General features: G+C 36.6%; 1 non-coding gene across 1 annotated transcript; it reads left to right on the top strand.

Annotated features, from left to right (window-relative positions):
- Positions 1 to 19,966: 19,966 nt before the first annotated feature.
- Positions 19,967 to 20,073, top strand: LOC141682102 (small nucleolar RNA R71). The gene has a single exon (XR_012559504.1). It is a non-coding gene; the product is annotated as a small nucleolar RNA R71 (small nucleolar RNA).
- The last annotated feature ends 500 nt before the right edge of the window (positions 20,074 to 20,573 follow it).

Here is a 20,573-nt window from a genome sequence, read left to right as displayed (position 1 = left end):
CGGGTGTTCCATCTACGAGAAGCTTGCCTTAAACCATATATGGTTCACAACAGCTTACACACTAGGTGTTCATTTCCCTTGGAAAGAAAACCTTCCGGCTGTGTCATATACACTTCCTCCTCAAGTTCCCCATTGAGGAAGGCCGTTTTCACGTCCATTTGCCAGATCTCATAGTCGTAGTAAGCAGCAATCGCAAGTAAAATCCGAATTGATTTTAACAGGGCTACAGGTGAATAGGTTTCATCAAAGTCAATCCCTTGTCTTTGATTAAATCCTTTTACCACTAGCCTAGCCTTATAGGTCTCCACCTGACCATCTGCTCCAATCTTTCTCTTATATACCCACTTGCACCCAATAGGCTTAACACCTTCAGGCGCTTCAACCAGAGTCCATACTTGGTTGGTATACATAAAATCCATTTCGGATTTCATGGCACTATGCCATTTCTCTGAGTCAACACTACTCATAGCCTCATTATAGGTCTTAGGGTCGTCTTCATCAATGATTGAAAACTCATTGTCATTCTCAATGACAAGGCCATAATACCTATCAGGTTGGCGAGACACTCTCTCTGACCTACGAATGGGCTGTTCCACAGAAGGTTGTTCAGTCTGAACAGGTGTTTCCACTTGAACCGTAGTAGTTTGTGCTTCTTGAACTTCATCAAGTTCAATTTTGCTCCCACTGTTTCCTTCAAGGATAAACTCCTTTTCCAAGAATGTAGCATGTCTGGAGACAAACACCCGATGATCGGTGTAAAAGTAATACCCTAAAGTCTCTTTAGGATATCCCACAAAACTACATTTTACGGATCGAGATTCCAGCTTATCTGGGTCAACTTTCTTGACATAAGCTGGACATCCCCAAATCTTAACGTGTTTAAGACTTGGTTTCCTTTCTTTCCATATCTCATATGGAGTTTGAGGAACCGATTTGGAAGGCACCTTATTCAGTAAATATGCTGAGGTTTCCAATACATAACCCCATAGGAATACTGGAAGATTCGCATAGCTCATCATGGACCGAACCATGTCTAATAGAGTTCGATTTCTCCTTTCGGATACCCCATTCAACTGTGGAGTATATGGAGGAGTCCACTGGGAGACTATACCATTTTCTTTGAGATAATCAAGAAACTCTCCATTCAAGTATTCACCACCTCGATCTGATCGAAGAGTTATAATATTGTGTTTGGTTTGTTTCTCCACTTCATGTTTATATTCCTTGAACTTTTCAAAGGCTTCAGACTTGTGTTTCATCAAATACACATATCTGAATCTAGATCTACCATCTATGAAAGTAATGAAGTACGAAAATCCTCCCATGGCTTGCGTATACATTGGTCCACATACATCTGTGTGTACCAATCCTAGAATATATGCAGCTCTCTCTCCATGTCCACTAAATGGAGATTTGGTCATTTTACCCAATAGACAAGACTCGCATGTAGGATATGATTCAAAATCAAAGGGGTCTAGTAACCCTTCCTTATGCAATGTCTGAAGTCTATTTTCACTAATATGACCTAGCCTACAATGCCATAAATAGGTCAGATTTTCATCATCTCATTTTCTTTTATTAGTTTGTTCAATCTGAAGTAAATCATGCTCTACATCACATACATACAGACCATTATTTAAAATTCCACGTCCATAAAGAACATTATCTCTAAGGATAGAACATTCATTATTCTTAATAATAAATGAAAAACCATCCAAATCCAACATAGGGATAAAAACAATATTCCTCACAATAGAGGGAACATAATAACAATTATTCAAAATAATAGTCTTGCCCGTAGGCATATGTAAACTAAATGATCCTACAGCTATGGCCGCAACCCTTGCTCCATTGCCCATACGTAGAATCACCTCATCTTTTTCAAGATACCTACTTCCCTTTAGTCCTCGCAACGAATTGCAAATATGAGAACCACAGGCGGTATCTAATACCCAAGTAGAAATTTGACCTAGTGACATATTAACTTCGATCATGAACATGCCTGAATCAGAAGCGGTAGTCTTACTACCCTTCCTCTTCTTCAATTCTGCAAGGTAAACCTTGCAGTTTCTCTTCCAGTGCCCTAACTTGTTACAGTGAAAGCATATAGCTAAATTAGGATCAGTCAACTTGTGAGCATCTAGTATGCTCCTGAGTGATAGTGCAGAAGACATAATATAGTAAATCTGTAAATGATAAACACATAACAACACTTAGCAAATATTCGATTTCACTTTAAAAACACTATATGAATCGGGTATTTATTCATAAGTGGCTCCCACTAGTTTGTCTAATTTATTCGACCCCCACGTGAAAAATTAAGCATTCATAATGCTAGTGGGAATAGGGATCCTACATTCCATTACACAACCCCGGCTGTGGCACGAACCGCCATGTAATGTTCAATAGGCAGACAACTCTTGTCAATTACATCTAATGTTATTCCCTAATCAAACTTTAGCCTCTTGAATAATTGAGTCACGGCTGTGGCACGACAAACTCAATATTCTATGTCAAGTCTAACCCAATATTCCGTGCAATTGAATCAGTCCCCAAAGGCCCACGGCTGTGGCACGTACCGACCTTTAGATTCTTATTCAATATACACATCTCTATGTAATAGACAAGTATTTCTTATTTCGAAATCAAATCCCTCGGCTGTAGCACGAACCGACAATGATTCAAAAATAAGAACTACTTTTCTATCATGCTGGAAGGCTATGACCGACACAAGCCCGTTGTGTCATTGGCCAATTACTACTTGATATTATTTAATTTTAGAGGGATTATATTACGTTACAATCATAATCATATTATAAAGAGATTCTTCCTTTTAAATTAAATATTTCAAATCAATAATCAACAATCAGATGATTCCCAGATCGGGTGGAGCATTGTCAAGAGGCGTCACTTAATAACCCTTTCTTACAGATAGAAATCTGTTATTGACAGAATCATCCTTTCTCTCATATCGAAAATTCATATTCAATTACGTGTTTCATAAACACAAGAATCTCATGATTGTATTCATAATATTATTATTAAGGTTATGAAACAATTTCACTATACTAGATTGTCTAACAAGCGACTTATGTTCATTTAAGTTCACCTAAATCTATCATCGCATGATAAACTAAGCATATATCATATATATCAACATGAATAAACATCAAGGTAGGCATGTTACATCATCTAGCATATTGGTCTAAGCATTATACATCTCTATGTATCACATGAAGCATTTAAAAGCAATTAAAACAGTCAAAAACAGCTTTAAAACACTTTCGGAAATATAAACAGTTCAAAACTTTTATATAAACTAAAATTTGATCACTCCATTAGATCCGTCTCGGAAAAACGAATCCAACGATATATTGCACGCCCAAAACGGAGTTACGAAACTCCCAGAAATCAAATTTAAAAATAAAAGATGGGCTGTAACGCATTACAGGAATGCGTTACTAGCTCTGTAACGCATTCCGGTGATGCGTTACAACCCTTTTAAGCCATTAAAAGGTGTAACGCATTCCGTGAATGTGCCACAGGGTGTAACGCATTCCCGGAATGCGCGACACCCCGCGCGCGCGTGCGCCACACGCGCCTGCAGCAGCCGCCATGTCTGTCTTTCTCGAACACCGCGCCTGACAGTTCTGTACCTTTGCTTTGCTTGCATTCAACAGTGAAAGCATACAACATCAGATATATACTCAACAGATGTATATACATACATACTAACAATTTATATATATATATGATTATTTAATTACGAATTTAATTGCAAGATCTTCAAAAATTCGTAATAAAAAATCTATACATCATAAAATTATGAAAAAAAATACCCAGACGATCTACAACACTTGTAGAACCCAGATCAACAATCTTAGACCTCATCACCGCCTTAATGGAGCAGGTTAGGGATGTCGTGTGTGCCCTCATTTCTTGATCCATAATAGTGTGCAGAGTCTGGGCAATCAGACAAGGATTTCATGCATCACCGCTTTTGGAGGATTAGCCTAAGTTATGAATGAATAGTTTTTAATGACTAGATGATTATCTGTGGTAGTACTTTTGGGATAGAAGTGATCAGGCCAAATGATGTAATTCTCTTTCATGTGTTCAGTTGTTGTACCCTCAAACGAATGGGTATGTATATATTTGTTCCTTTCAGTTCAGATCAGTTCGTTTGTGATAAGTTCATATTGTTAATTGCACTATTAGCACTTAAGAGTGTCATGAAGTTTATAGAACTTGAGAATTCATAATTTACGATCATGTAAGGACTGAACGAGGGAAATAATTAAGCAAAGTAAGTAAGACAAATATAAAGAGATTCCCAATTTTTTTTTCTCCAAGCATTATGCCCCCACGAAGAGTAAGATTTGGGGGTGTTACAAAAATGTCAGGGTTTGCCCCAATTAAGATATAAGGGACCCGGAACATAATGATGTGGAAAATGAGGATTTTAAAATATAGGATGACCCCGATTATGGGGAGTAGGAAGATATATTTTAGACTAAGAAAACATAAGTCATGTAAGGAAGGGAGCACCAAGACGGTACTCCTATACGAAAATTCATGGACCTGTCTAAACAGATGTTAGACTTTTACCCCCGAACAACACCCTGAGGAAATAATGTAGTGGGAAATTCTTTCAGGACCTTTAAGCCGCTAAGCTCTCAGAGTTCCAAGGAACAAGTTGACCCAATCGAGCCAAGAGCCTGGCTAAAGGAAATAGAGGAATGATAATGGAGTTGGGTCTGAGGAAACCCTAAAGACTCGTAGCAATAGAAATAGAAAAGTATGTAATCATCAGGATGAGGGTGATTCACTATGAGTTAAAGTTGATGGTTGAAGGTATAACAGATATATATATTTTATTCCCTTTAAGTTGGGAGGATTAGAGGAAACCTTGAGATAGTTCGAAGGACAAATAATGAGACGCGGATAGACGGAGGAGACAAGAAAGTAAGAAATTAGGAAATTGGATGAAGGAAGTAACCTTCAAGAATGAGAAGTGTAAGACCGGGGGCATGATACCCAAAAGGGAGACACCAAGTACAAAAGATGTCCCAACATTGAGATGACTGTTGAGATAAACAACAAAAGTAAAAGAGGATTTGGTAAAAAGAAGTTTACGTTGAACACGACCAATATCTTCCAGAACATCCCTGTTATCATTACCAAATCAGGCAGGAAAAGTGGATAACCGTTATTGTCTTTTGGAGGCCATATGGATTGACCTCATTTTGGATAAGGATATTATTATGAAATTTGGTATAGAATATCGAGGTGGAAATGATTGAATAAGATACCCTTATCAGGGATATATAACTTGATTCATCCATGGAAGGATGTAAGTACCTTTTTAAAGGTGGAATTAAGGATATAACCTCAATAACTTGAGATGAACATGGGGGAATGCATAAAGGTTGACATTTCACCCTTAATTGAGACATTATGAGTTTGGGTAATACGGAATGAAGGATTAAGGCAACAACAACCTTTAAGGATTAGTGGAGAAATTTTTCAGAAGTACATAGATAATGGTTCTAATATTAGTAAATGGTATTTTGATATGCCCTGTATCTAGGGAATACAGGAGGGGCGATTCAAGGATAACCTTAAAGGTTTTACAAGGAGAAAGGTAATTTTCAAAGTTCTCAAGTATAGAAATTTTGATAAAGGAAATATGGCGTAATTATAATAATGCCAGGTGAGCACGTGTTAAACCTTAAGAAGTATAGATTGAACCAATGGAGGTCAGAATTGTTAAAGCAAGAAGGACACAAGATAAAAGACGTCCTAAGTATGATCGAGAGTTTGCCGTGACAATGTTCACATCTAAAGACCGAGGCAATAACTTATGGAAAAATGGTATTTTTTTTCCTCACCAAATCTTAAGGAAGGGCATTTTTACACAAGCAGTATTTTGAAATGAGGTAGAAAATTTAGTTGAAGGTGGTTAAAATGACATTAATTATAAGGAACTATTACTATTAGGAAGGGCCAATGAGGTGGCTGACACTTTAAGTGTAAGAAGACAATTATCGGCGCTCGTGCCAGAGGAATACAGTGATGATGGTTAAAGCCGCGAAGGTTTTATTATGGTTTGAAAGATTGACATTCCTTCTGATGATTGTGCGATACTCAACCGTAATAGTAGTTTGGTAAAGATTTAATTCATGTAATCGCTGTGAGCGGACTATCTATCTTAGAAGGTCTTATCTTGAGAATAAGCCAGGACCATGTTTCAAAAAGGACCAAATAAACCTTTGAGCTTCATGTCTCCTAATATAGACATATGATTAAGAATGGCTGCTACCGTTGCTTTTATTGAAACTCTTCTACAATTTTATCTGCTTCATGTCATATATACACCAAGTTCAGGAGTGTTCTTCATGAATCATGGAATGGCGATTATGTTTCCTCTCTGAGAAGATTTTGGTACGTAAGGAATGGAGTCCGTATGATTAACTATTAAGATCCATGGAAAACGAATGACTATAGTAGGTCTGTGGTGGACTATAGTAACGCATCAACGATTCTTTGAATAATGAGCCGATTCCAACCGTGAGAGTTGTAGTGTAATGGATGTTGAGATTGGGTACCACTAATCGGGTTGTGGTGATGTATAAGTTATCATTGATAGACTAATTAAGTCGATTATCTACCTAGTGAATATTTATTCTTTTTTATGGATAGAGAGTCGTATGACAATACGAGGAAGGTTGCAGTGTAAGCATAGAATTCTGGTAACGATGATGTCTAGAATGAAATCCCATATTCGATTTTCGCTGTCGAGGGAGTTTCAACGGTGATTTTTTATAAGCTCGAGCAAGAGCATGGGTCCATAGGATGATGGACGGAATAGTGAAAGATTCAGGAACATGAATTGTGATGCTATAATGTTGATATATATATGTGTTTTGTTCTCCTATGACAAACCTCTATAGCTCAGAGGTAGATTCTGGAAGGAATATGTCCTAAGTCCAATCACGTATTAGGATTTAGGAATAACTTTTTATGTAATCTATTTTGATTTCATTGATTTTAATAAAAGACTTGTTTTGTTTTATTACGGGCTCTATCTATTTAAGTGTTTAAATAAGATATATCATAGTTTAGAGTAAAGCTTTTTATGGATTATGATGAGATCATAATAGTGAGACCTAAAAGATGATAACTCTAAACTTAAATAGTTCATGGTCATAGGATTACTAACTGGTAATTAATAATCCGCAAAGATCGGTACATAATATGCTTGCTTCATTATGAAGGATGTCTGTTCTCATAGACATTTTTGTGGTGACACTATAGCTAGTATGTAGGTGCTTATTATAGAATAAGTTCACTGAACATGACTCGCACAGCTGAACAACTGATGGAGTTCACTCACGTGTCAGCAGTTGTTCACATAGTGATAGTTGTACAAGTATCCTTAGACTTGAGGTCATCATAGTCATCTTGTGTACACTGAACTATGCTTTGGTTTAGTTCTTAGTCTCCAGGGACTATTATTAGGGCTCTACTGGGTATAGGAATTTGTACACGAAGATAGTGTATGATCAATAAAAGGATCTACCCCTTCCAGTGAAGGAAGCGAATGTTCAAGGCTGATCCACTTATGCTAGTTCAGGAATCTCTGGCCAGAGTGAATGAAATTAGAAAGAAGTTTCTAATTTGCATAGAACTAAGCATAGTAAATGGTAAGCAAGTGATTAAATTAGATAGGCTTGACACGAGATCCATGCCTTGTATTTAATCGGGACATTGTAGGGTAGAAGGAGTTTATTGTACGGTAACTATTCACTGAATAGGTTCTTGCTATTCTAAGCAGTGAATTCATATTATCCGGATAGTCGCGATATGCTGAGAAGTATCCCTCACGATGTAGAATAAATGTGATTAATTAATTAATCATATTTAATAAATTAGAGAATTTATATAAATAATGATAAAATAGTTTTATTGTTATTTATTTCTACTACCGGCTTAATATTTAACCTACAGGGTCACACCATAAAAAGAGAATGATTTAATGGTGGAGGAATTAATTAATAATGGCTAATAATTATTTATTTATGAAATAAATAATTAATTGGCAAATTTAATAATTGATTAAATGAGATTTAATTGATTATAAATTAATTAAGAAAAGTTCTTAATATTATTAATTAAAGGATTTAATTTTTGGAAATTAAATCAAGAGAGAGAATTATTTCTAAAGTGTTTAGAAAAACGATTAATAATTAAAAGGTGTTTCAATTATTAATAAGAATAATAAATGGGTTAATAATAATAATATTTTATGGGAAAATTTCAGCTGAAAATTTTGCCTATAAATATACTATTATAAACCCTATTTTTATTTTAACCCCAAAATTTTATAAAATATAATTTTCTCCACCTCCTCCTCCTCCTTAACGTCGTTTTCTTGGTGGATACCGGTGGAGTGCTTCACGTTTGAGGAGCAGCTACTAAGGATCTCCGATCGTTGCTTTTGGATCGCATATTAAAGGTTAGTAATCGATCCCTATGTTTTAATCACGATTTATATGCTTTTATTTGGATTTTATTTGTGTAAAAGTGTTTTACCATGCCTCCGCTGCGATTAAAATCCAATAATGGTATCAGAGCTTAGGTTGTATGCATATAGATCTGTGGTAAAAATTTCAGAATTTTATGTGCTTGTATGAATTAATTATGATTTTTACAAGTTATGTTATGGATTAATTTTGTCTGATGAGAAATCGTTTCTCAGAATAATTTTGCAATATCTTCCAGAACATCCTTGTTATCGTTACCAAATTAGGCAAGAAAAGCGGATAACCGTTGTTATCTTTTGGAGGCCATATTGATTGACCTCATTTTGAATACAGATGTTATTGTGAAATTAGGCATATACTATCGAGGTGGGAATGATTGAATAAGACACCCTTATCAGGGATATATGACTTGATTTATCCATGGAAGGATGCATGTACCTTTTTAAAGGTGGAATTAAGGATAGAACATCGGTAACTTAAAACGAATCCTAGGGGAATGCATACAGGTTGGCATTTCACCCTTAATAGGGATAGTATGAGTTTTGACAGTATGAATTGGAAAGGATTAAGGTAATAACAACCTTTAAGAATCAGTGGAGAATTTTTTTTTTCAGAAGTATATAAACAATGATTCTGGTATAAATAAATGGTATTTTGATATGCCCTGTATCTAGGGAATACATGAGGAACGATTCAAGGATAACCTTAGAGGTTTTACAAGGAGAAAGGTAATATTCAAAATTCTCAAGAATAGAAATGTTGATAAAGGGAATATGACGTAATTATAATGATGCCAAGTGGGGCACGTGTTAAACCACGAGAAAGTATGGATCGAACCAGTAATGGTCGAAATTGTTCAGGGCAATTAGGACTTAAGATAAAAGATGTTCTAAATATGATTGAGAGTCAGTCATGACAGTGATTAACCTCTAAAGACTGAGGCAATAACTTATGGAAAAATGGTGATTTTTTTTTTACTCATCAGATTTTAAGGAAAACATCTTCACATAAGCTGTGATTGAAATGAGGTAGAAAATTTATTTGGAGGTAGTTAAAATGACATTGACTGTAAGGAAATTTTACTATCAGGAAAGGCCAAAGAGGTGGCCGACACTTTAAAGGTAAGAGGATAATTATAGGCGCTTGTGCCAAAGGAATACAGTGATGATGGTTAAAGCTATGAGTGTTGTATTATGGTTTGGATGATTGACATTCCTTCTGATGACTGTGCAATACCCAATCGTAATAGTAGTTGGTAAAGGTTTAATTCGTGTAATCGCCATGAGCGGGCTATCTATCTCAGAAGATATTATCTTGAGATAAGCCAGGACCATGTTTCAAAAAGGACTAGATGAACCCTTGAGTTAAGTCTTCTATTTAGGGTATACGATTAAGAATGGTATTAACCTGCTATCGCTGCTTTGACTGAAACTCTTCTGCAATTTTATCTACTTCATGTCATGAAAGTACGTTAGAGTTTGGAGTGTTCTTCATGAATTATGATTGGTGATTATGTTAACTCCTTAAAAATATTCTATACGACATGTATGGACTCCGTATGGTTAGATATTAAGATTTCATGGAAAGTGAATGACGACAGTAGGTCAGTGGTGGACCATAGTAATGCAGCAATGATTCTGCAAGTAATGAGCTAATTGGGTCGTGGTAGTGTATAAGTTATCATTGATAGACTAATTATGTAGAGTATCTACCTATTGAATATTTATTCCTTCTTATCAATAGAGAGTCGTATTACTATACGAGGAAGGTTGCGATGCAAGCATAGAATTCTAGTAACGATGATGTCTAGAATGAGATCCCAGATTCGATTTTCGATATCGAGGGAGTTTCAAAGGTGATTGTGTATAAGCTCAAGGAAGAGCATGGGTCCATAGAATGATGGACGGAATAGAAAAAATATTTAAGCATGCGAAATGCGATGCGATAATACTTGATGTTGATATATATACACATATGTTTTGTTCTCCTATGACAAACCTCTATAATTCAGAGGTAGGTTCCAAGCCAGATATTTTGTGGCAGTATATTTTTTCGTATATACAATTCTCTTCAGTTCGTTCTTTTCTCTTCTTTTCATTTCATGTAAGCTGAGAAGAACAACCCTTCCAGAAGGGGAGGTATTGTCGAATGACTATCTATCTGTGTGATAGAAGCCGAGTAGGATACCAACTATTGTTTAATTGCTTGTCAAGTACTAAAGGCTGGCCACCTTCTGTACTAACTATGCAATGTAACAAGTGTTCATGATCATAGTGATCTCTCAATAAATTCTTTTACTTCTATATGAAGGACCAAGCTTTCGAAGATGGAAGCAGCTAAAGGAAGTAGTATCAGTATGGTGGTATTCCAATCCTAACACATTCGTGATACTATGGTTGACGAGGTTATTAAAAGGTTATAGAACGCTAACGAGCAAAAGTATAACTAGTATAATATTAGGAACGGAAGGTAGTAGCGATTACGAACTGGAAAAGAATGGGTATTGAGAAGCAAAAGCTCTAATGCTAAAAGCTATAATGAGAGTCTGTGCAATAGACTTGAAATATATTGGATTGATCACTTAACACGGATTGAGTTTTCTTACGACAATAGATCATATGTCATTATCGAGATGTCGCCTTATGAGATCATTGAGGGAAGACAATGTCGATCTCCCTTATGTTAGGATGAAGTTGTAGAGCGCAAGATGCTCGGACCCGCAGTAATCCAAAGGACCAGGGATATAATAGATCTAATCAGAGGACGGCTGGGAGTAGCCCAAGATGGACATAAGAAGTATGCTAATTTGACAATGAAAGGACAAAGAGTATGAAGGAGGGAACCTTGTATTATTAAGAGTATTCCCTTAAAAAGAATTGATGAGGGTTGGAAAGAAAGGAAAGTTTAAGTCCACGAATTGTTGGATCCTTGGATATATTAAGACATATTGGGAAGTTAGCCTATGAGCTAGCCCTACCCCCGAACCTGTAGCAAGTTCATAACGTGTTCCACGTATCAATGTTAAGAAAGTGTAATTCGGATGCCAGATAAATAGGGGCATACGAGCGCATAGACATGCAACCCGACGTAACCTATATGGAGCAACCAGGAAGGGTTATAGAGTGAAAAGGAACAAGTGCTTAGGAGAAGGGTTATCAAACTAGGCAGAGTTTGGTGGTAGGACCACAATGTGGGAAAATTTACTCGAGAGTTAGAAAGTGCAATGCTAAGAGAGTATCCCTATTCATTTTCTATCTGATTCCGGGACGGAATCCTTTTAAGGAGGGGAGACTGTAATAACCCCAATTTTTGGAAATTTTTGAAACCCTTATGAATAGTGATTTTGCAGATTATGCTGAATAAGAAAACTTTTCATACCACACTATGTAGGGGCTCTTTTATTGATCTTCTGGGATATTATTAGTACTCTATATGATAAATAAGTGTATGTAAAGATCGTCAGAATCCAAATTTGAACACTTTGATTTTTCCCGAAAATCTACCAGATATAGAAAGAATTGATTATAAGGTAACAGAATAAAAAGGATTTAAATTCAAGGATTATAAGAGAGGATCATGAAAGGAATATAATGTATTGAGAAAGGTTAAAGAAACCTAAGTAATAAGATCCCGGGTATGATCCCTCAAACGATAAACGAAAATGAAAGTTAAGCGAACCGTATAACAGATCAGCAGTCATTAGGCAAGCAATTAGGAGTTAATCAAGGAGGTTAGGGATGATGATGTCATCAAACCCACAAGGTGTGGACAAGTGGAAGCATTATGACATGTGCAAGATGACATAAGCATGACAAGGGGTTTTGTTTTGTTGGTTGATTTTGGGCCATGTAACATTTACCATGGTAAAAAGCTAAAACATTTTCCAAGGCAAAAAGGAGAAGCAACCAAGCAAATATCATAAAACACAAAAATTAGAAGTTGACTTTCCCATTTCAAGAAGAAAGCTCTCGGCTAAAACAAATCCAGCAACTTCAAACTGCCATATCTCGTTCAATACTCACTCAAATATTGTGTTCTATAGCTCGTTGGAAAGGTATTGAGATTTCCTAGAACTCTTGTTCACAAGTCTCTTCCAAATAAGTAAGGTAAGACCCTCATTTTTACAGTTCTTTAAATCGGACTTTTAGAAACTTCAAAGCCTAACTTTGTGTTCTTGATTTCTTTGGAAAGATCAAGCTTGTAGGAGGCTCCCTAAGGCTTCCTAGCAACTTAACACCTCCCAAGGAAGGTATAAATATTCACACCCTTTAGTAATAAGTTTGAATGTTGAAGTTTGGAGATGGTTTGGATGGATGAGTAGTAATTTGAATGATAAGCATGATTCGAGCTTAATTGTTAAGTAGTTTAGTTGAATTTGGAGATGTTATAATATATGATTGGATTGAGATCCTTGAGCTTATTATTACTGAAATCAGTAGCATTGATGTGTATCTTGAGTTGTTGTTGATTGGTAGTTGGATTGATATGATTTGGAATGGTAAAAATTTGGGAAATCGCGTAAACATAGCCGTCGTAATGTCTGATTTACTTTATACTGCTTTTGTTCATAAAATTAGGACCCGAGAACTCCCTGCTAGGTTTTGACCATTTCCATGTTTAGATAGTTCATGTTACGAGCTTCGTTTTGATATGTGGTTCGTTTGATTCCGATGTACGGTTAAGGAGAAACGGACGTTTTAAGTAACGACGTTTCGCGAACGAACCATTACCCCTCGCCTTACTTTGAAACATATGTTAATGACCTAAAAGGGCTAATTGGAGTATGAAACATTTATGTAAAGTGTATTAGGCAGTTGGTAATACACTCGCGAAAGAATCGCCTTAAAACCCTTAATGGTTAATTTATTAAAAATGGTGGAGCCGAGGATACTCGAGCGACTTAAGTAAATCGTTAAGCGCGAAAGCGAACGTTAGGACTCAAAATGGTTAAAGTCTAGTTTCTTAAGCGACCTGGATTTAATTCCGACTTATGTTGTTGTTCATAGGTTATCGGACCCCCTCTAAGCTTAAGCCTATCCGGGAGCACTCAGGCAAGTTTTCTACCCGTTATACTATTGTTGTGATGTATATATGTATATGCATTATCTTATGATAGATGCATGTTGGTTAATTAGCAAATGTTGCGATATATTGAAGCATGCTGATATGGTATATATATGCATGCCTATTTCGTATTTTTGCCATATATATCTGTTGGTTCAGTTGATAATACCTATGCTAGAGAATAGCTGTAATTTGCATATACCCTTAGTATAGGGACCCAAAGGTGAAAACATTTTCTAAAACCGGGAGTCGAGGATCCCGAGTAGATTATATATATATATTTATATATATATATGGTTATAGTTTTCAAAACTATTAATCGAATAAGGTTTATTCGATAACTTTATTTTATTATTGAATATTATTTCGAATATTCATCCGAGGACTTATGACTCCTTTATTTTATTATTGAATATTATTTCGAATATTCATTTGAGGACTTATGACTCCTTTATTTTATTATTGAATATTATTTCGAATATTCATCCGAGGACTTATGACTTCTTTATTTTATTATTGAATATTATTTCGAATATTCATCCGAGGACTTATGACTCCTTTATTTTATTATTGAATATTATTTCGAATATTCATTCGAGGGCTTATGACTCAGCTTATTTTATTTATTGAATATTATTTGAATATTCATTTGAGGATCTATGACTCCGATTATTTGATGAGATATATTCTTTATTTTATTAAAGAATAAGGTGTCGATAATCAAACTCACTTTTGATTATTCAAATAAAGATAGTACTTTCGTATAGGTATATCTTTGGTTATTTAATATTCATTTCAAGTATAAGTTTTAAAACTCCTACTTCAATTATTTTTATAAAGATTATTCTTTATGGGAATATTATTTAAATAATAATATTCAAATATTTTCTAATATATTGGGACTGATTTACCTTATTAAATCAGCATCACTCCAAACATTCTTAAAAATGTTTTACGAGTCTTCAAAATAATTTTTAAAAGTTAGAGCGGATCCCAAAACTCATTTTTATATTTAAGATCCTCCTTTCAAAGGGGATTTAAATACTCGCTCAAAACCTGAGAGATCCGGCTCTGTGGTGTGTTTTATATTCGCAACAAGGTTGCTGTTTTGATAAATGAATTGATTACTTACCTAACACTCGGGAAGTAAAATTCTTGGAACAAGTTAATCCATTAACAGGCATCGCCTGGGAAATATCGGTGAGTTTTCCTTTCCAACTAGATACGACTTCTTGGTGGAGCCGTATCAACAAGTTTCTACTTGGGGAAAGGGGGAACGAGCTTTACGTTTCAGAGTCATGGATTTCATCTGAACTAGGAGTGGCATAAGTGGTCGAGTGGCGCCGGCCCAGCCTTTTTATATTGGCCCAAATGGCCTGGAAGTTCCGCTAAGGCGGTCCATTCCTTAGGAGTTCAGTGTTCGGTTGAGAAGTAAATCCGACAGGTTCTCCTCTACATGTAGAAAATGGTGGGGTTGCACTACTACGACTGATCATCGTAAGTGGTCTTCCTGGCACGGCAAACTCCTGTAATGAGTTCATCATCCAATTGGATATTTCTGCAACACTACCCAGAGCACTTCGATAGAAAGGCTACTGTTGGGCGATTATTGAGTGTTGGCAGGGTCAAGTTTTCAAAATGATGTTTGCATCAAATGAAGTATCTCGTAACTTCATTTTATTTTGATGATATTTTAAAAGATTTAATCTATTCAAATCTGGTCTTGTAGTCTCATCTATGTGATGAACTTTTGAAACTAATTATAACTTGAACGGTATATTGGATTATCTTGTAACTTCACCTTTTAACTTATATCTAGTTAATGGTTGTCTTATGAATGACAAAGACTTTCAGAAAAACGTTGAGACAAGGTTAGATATATGAGATCACCTTGCAACGATATTTTTATACAATTATAAACTGGAACTTTGTGTATATTATGCATGGAAGAGGACTTCCAAGATTTTGAAAAGTATATATGTATATATACTGAATATTTTGCGACTTCATCGCATTAAGATATCAAACTTGGTTCATTTCTTTTGACCAAGACTTTCATGAGTACTATGAGAATGCTCATATATTGTAAGTTATTATAAATATTATTTTGGTGGGCTTGCTGCTCACCCTTGCTTTCTTCTTTCATCACACAACATCATATAGGCAAGATGAACAGGACCAAGCTCCCAATTCGCGAGCGGATAGGAAACGTTCCGCAGTTTTCTATAGGCGTTGATATCGCTGTAGTTGAGGTAGGAACTACCAATAGGCTAGGCTTTCAACTTTTGATGTATCAGATTATGTATATTTATGAATTGTAATAATGGCAAATAAATGTAAATTTATTCAGAAAACCTTTTAAGGTTTATTGGCAGATAATTGTGGAATAAAATGACTTGTGATTATTTTTGGATGTTCATCTCTGAGACTATAACGTGTAGTGTGTGTGTTTATTGTGAGGTCACAGTACAGAGTAGTTGATTAATTATTAAGATTGGGTGTTATTAAGGGAAATGGAACTCGTGACAACCCGGATCCCCGACCCCGGATTTGGGGGTGTTACAGCGGGCGCCTCCACCAGCAGGCGGGCGCCTCCACCAGCAGGCGGGCGCCTCCAGCATGTCTGGAAAAATTCTGATAAATCTTGTTTTGGCCATAACTTGAGTTCTACTCGTCAGAATTAGGCGATTCAACTGTCCACGCGAAGCTCACGAGATTCTCTAAAACTTGAAAATGTCCTTGGCTTCCAGGTATGATCACTTTTCATCATATTTCCTTTAAAAGCTCATTTCTTCATTTAACTGATACCTGAAATGCAATAACACAAAAACACATCAAAATACCAACAACTTGAGTCCAAAACACCAATTTTAGCTTGTAATAAAGCGTTCCAAGTGGATATAAAATCCACTTACCACACCCCCAAATTTGAATCGATGCTTGTCCTCAAGCATAAACAGACTCAAAACTACAAAACAAACCTAATGCATGAATGCAACTACGTGAATGCATCTAAATGATAATGCAATCGATCCCCTCAGAATAACCATAACCAAATGAATAAGCCAATGCCTCTAAGAATATAATGACTTAAAATAGAGTTCCAATAAATCCCACAAACCAACTCATAAACCAGAAACGTGCGTGTGTGGAATGTTTAACAGATATCTCTCGATATTAGATCAATAACCATAACTTATCTATCATCGAAACAATCAAAAGTTTTTAAACAGAATAAACAATAAACGCATTATGACTCACAACACCTCCTTTCTACTAGAGTTATACAAGGATTCACACTATTATTGAACACATAACAAAGATGCTTATTTGACCGTGCAATGAATGAGGTCCCAAAAGACTTATGCAATAATAGCCATGTAGCGAGCGTTAGGTTAGCGGATCCCAGACTATAAAAGCCTTAGGTCACTAGGCACAAAATCCCCTAAAACTTAATAACTCGAGTATTAAAGAGCTCACTCTTGATCAATTATGCATAAACACATACTTTTTTTTTCTTTTTTTTTCTCTTTTTTCTTTTTTTCTATAATTTCTGAATGAGTGTGTTTCGCTCCATCTCATTCAACCCTAGACTACTCATAAAAATATGAGCAGGCTACTAGCCATTTGACGCATAGCCTTACAACAACTAGCAATGAAATCCAAGTTTTTCTCTACCGTAAAAAAATCAGTGTCTTTACGTCATTACGAGAATATCACAAATTCTAAATATAACCAAGTGATTAAATCTCAACAACAAACAAGTATGATCATGATCTAGATCAAAAGCAACCCTATAAGACTTTGTGAAAATATTTGTTTCTGGCATGCAAATCAATTTATTAGGACTTAAACATCCCTCTATTCGTCGTCACTACACTCAAATTAACATCAACTTATCAAATATCATAGTTCATCTTAAGGGATCATGCTAAATATGCATGCAAATGCAACTATATGAAATCACATAAAAACAAACAAATATGTCTTAAATAAACAATAATGCAAAAATACAAATGAACTATAACTAAACATGCAATATGAATCTATATGGACACACACTACTAATCTTTACATTATCACATCCAAACTTAAAATTTTCAAGGTCCTTATTGAAGGTAATAATAAGGATTTCAGGCATACCTAATTAGCAGGAGAGTCACCGTCTTCGGGTGGAGGATCAGGTGGCCAATCAACCTCGCCACCAATATCTCGGATAAAAGTACCCAAAGCCTGTGTCAAATTTGCAGCAAAATGATGGTGAATGTCGTGCATGGCCTCCATACGCCTAATTACTCGCCTGTACTGCTCATCACTAACACCAGTCCTATCAACTACCTGCTGCACATGAGAAGAACCCACTGTAGGCACTGTAGGATTCATTCGGCTACCCTCTACATCATCAAATATATATCCTAAGCCCTTATCATGGGGTGCACTTAAGAATGCATAACTCAGGTGACCTGGTAGTGGGTGAAGCTCAAGTGTGGAAACATCTTCAATAGACGGCTCGAGACGCTCCTGAGGAATTTTCAGCTCTGCTAACCCAAGAGAATCGAATGGCATATCCAACTTCCTCTTCCACGGAAGTGCATTCAAAACCTGCAGTTGCTCTGCTCCTTCCTTGTCATCAATAACTGATTTCCCCATTAAGGATCTCTCTAAGGTCTCTACCTTTGGCAATTGCTCAAGTTCCGAATTCACGACAGAGTCTGTCCACTCTACTTTAAAACACTCCTCTTTAGCTGTGGGTAACTTTATTTCCTTGACCACATTAAAAGTGACCTTTTGATCATAAACCTTCATCGAAAGCTCTCCTTTTTGCACATCGATCATAGTTCGACCTGTAGCCAAGAATGGTCTTCCCAAGATAATGGGAATCTTCTTATCTTCCTCGAAATCAAGAATTATAAAATCAGCAGGGAAGATAAGTTTATCCACCTTGACCAAGACATCCTCCACTATACCTCGTGGATAAGCGATGGAACGGTCAACTAGTTGCAATGACATGTATGTTGGTTTCGGATCAGGCAAACCAAGCTTCTTGAAGATAGATAAGGGCATCAGATTGATTCTAGCTCCTAAATCATATAAACACTTGTCGAATGACAAGTTTCCGATGGTGCAAGGAATATTGAAGCTTCCAGGATCTTTAAGCTTCGGAGGCAACTTCTGTTGCAGTACAGCGCTGCATTCCTCCATTAAAGCAACGGTCTCTAAGTCATCGAGCTTCACTTTCCGAGAGAGAATACCTTTCACAAATCTCGTATAGCTAGGCATTTGTTCAAGAGCTTTAGCAAATGGTGTGTTGATATGAAGTTTCTTGAACACCTCCAAAAACTTCTCAAATTGCTTATCAAGCTTTTTCTTCTACAGCCTCTTAGGAAAAGGAGGTGGAGGATAGATCCATTTCTCCCCTGTATTACTCTCAGGAGGAGTGTGTTCCACAATAGTCTTCCTTGGTTCCACCTCTACTTCCTTTTGCACTTCTTCTTCAGCCACAACTGCATTTTCTGAAACTTGAGATTTTTCAGGCTCTTCGTCTTGCTGAATTTGGGGGCTTGCGACCTTTCCAGACCTTAAGGTGATGGCGTTCACCTGTTCTTCAACTTCCCTCTTTCCTGGATTTGTTTCTGTATCACTAGAAAGCGTTCCTGGTGGTCGATTGAATAAGGTGTTAGCGATTTGTCCAATCTGGTTGTCCAGATTCTGGATAGAAACAGCCTGGCTTTAGCATATAAGAGCCTGGTTTTGCACATAATCCTCAACTCCTCCAATTCAGGTTTTTCATTCAAAGATAGACATGCACCATGAGTTTGTTGTTTTGGTGTAATTTGTTGCTGAAAACCAGGAGGGTTGAATAGCTTATTTCCAAACTACTAGAATGGCTGTTGTATCGCATTCTGATTGTTACTCCAGCTGAAGTTAGGATGATTTCAGTTGTCTGGATGATAAGTGTCTGGAACTGGTTGCTGCGATCTCTGAAAGTTGCTCATAAACTGAGCTGATTCACTAGATATAGCACATTGCTCCGTCGCATGCGAACCTGCACATAGCTCACAAACACTGATTATCTGATTAACACCCAAGTTAGCCAGAGAATCGATCTTCATAGACAACTCCTTTAGTTGACAGTGATAGCCATAGCTATATCCACTTCAAGAACTCCTGCTACCTTGCCCCGTGGATATCTCTGGGTTGGATACTGATATTTATTAGCAGCCATCAGTTCAATTAGATCATAAGCTTCCTCATAGCTCTTAGCCCAAAAGACTCCACCTGATGCTGCATCAAGCATGAGTCTGGACTGTGCTCCCAACCCATTATAAAAACAATTGATGATCATTAAATCAGGCATTCCATGATGAGGACACTTCCTAAGTATCTCCTTGTAGCGCTCCCAAGCTTCATATAAAGATTCTCCTGATTGCTGCGCAAATTAAGTAAGAGCATTCCTGATTGCAGCTATCTTCGCCATAGGGAAGAATTTAGTAAGAAACTTCTAAGCAAGATCTTCCCAAGTAGTAATCGAACCAGCTGGTAGAGAGTGTAACCAGCTCTTAGCCTTGTCCCTCATAGAGAATGAGAACAGTGTCAGCTTCACAGCATCATCAGAAATACCGTTGAACTTGAATTTTGCACCCATTGAATTATTCCAGGCTTAATCTCAAATGTATTAGCTGTGATAGCTGGTCTGACAATGCTAGATTGAATGTCATTGATCTTGGGTTGAGAAAAATCCATCAAGGCTTTCGTTCATGCTGCTGGATCTCCCATTGTAATGAGCACCTGAAACACAAAAAAATAAACCGTGATGACAAGCACATAAACTAAAAATTAACATCGAGTCCCCGGCAGCGGGGCCAAAAACTTGTTAGGGTGAAAACACGCGCTAAAATTCACGCAAGTATACGCATTCTTAAGTAGTTAAAGATATAAATCAGATTCGTTCTCATAGAGACT

This window comes from Apium graveolens, chromosome 8, assembly GCF_009905375.1.
Source record: "Apium graveolens cultivar Ventura chromosome 8, ASM990537v1, whole genome shotgun sequence".
Classification (NCBI taxonomy): domain Eukaryota; kingdom Viridiplantae; phylum Streptophyta; class Magnoliopsida; order Apiales; family Apiaceae; genus Apium; species Apium graveolens.
Note: the sequence above shows the minus strand (reverse complement) of the source record. Positions and strands in the feature narration are given on the sequence as shown.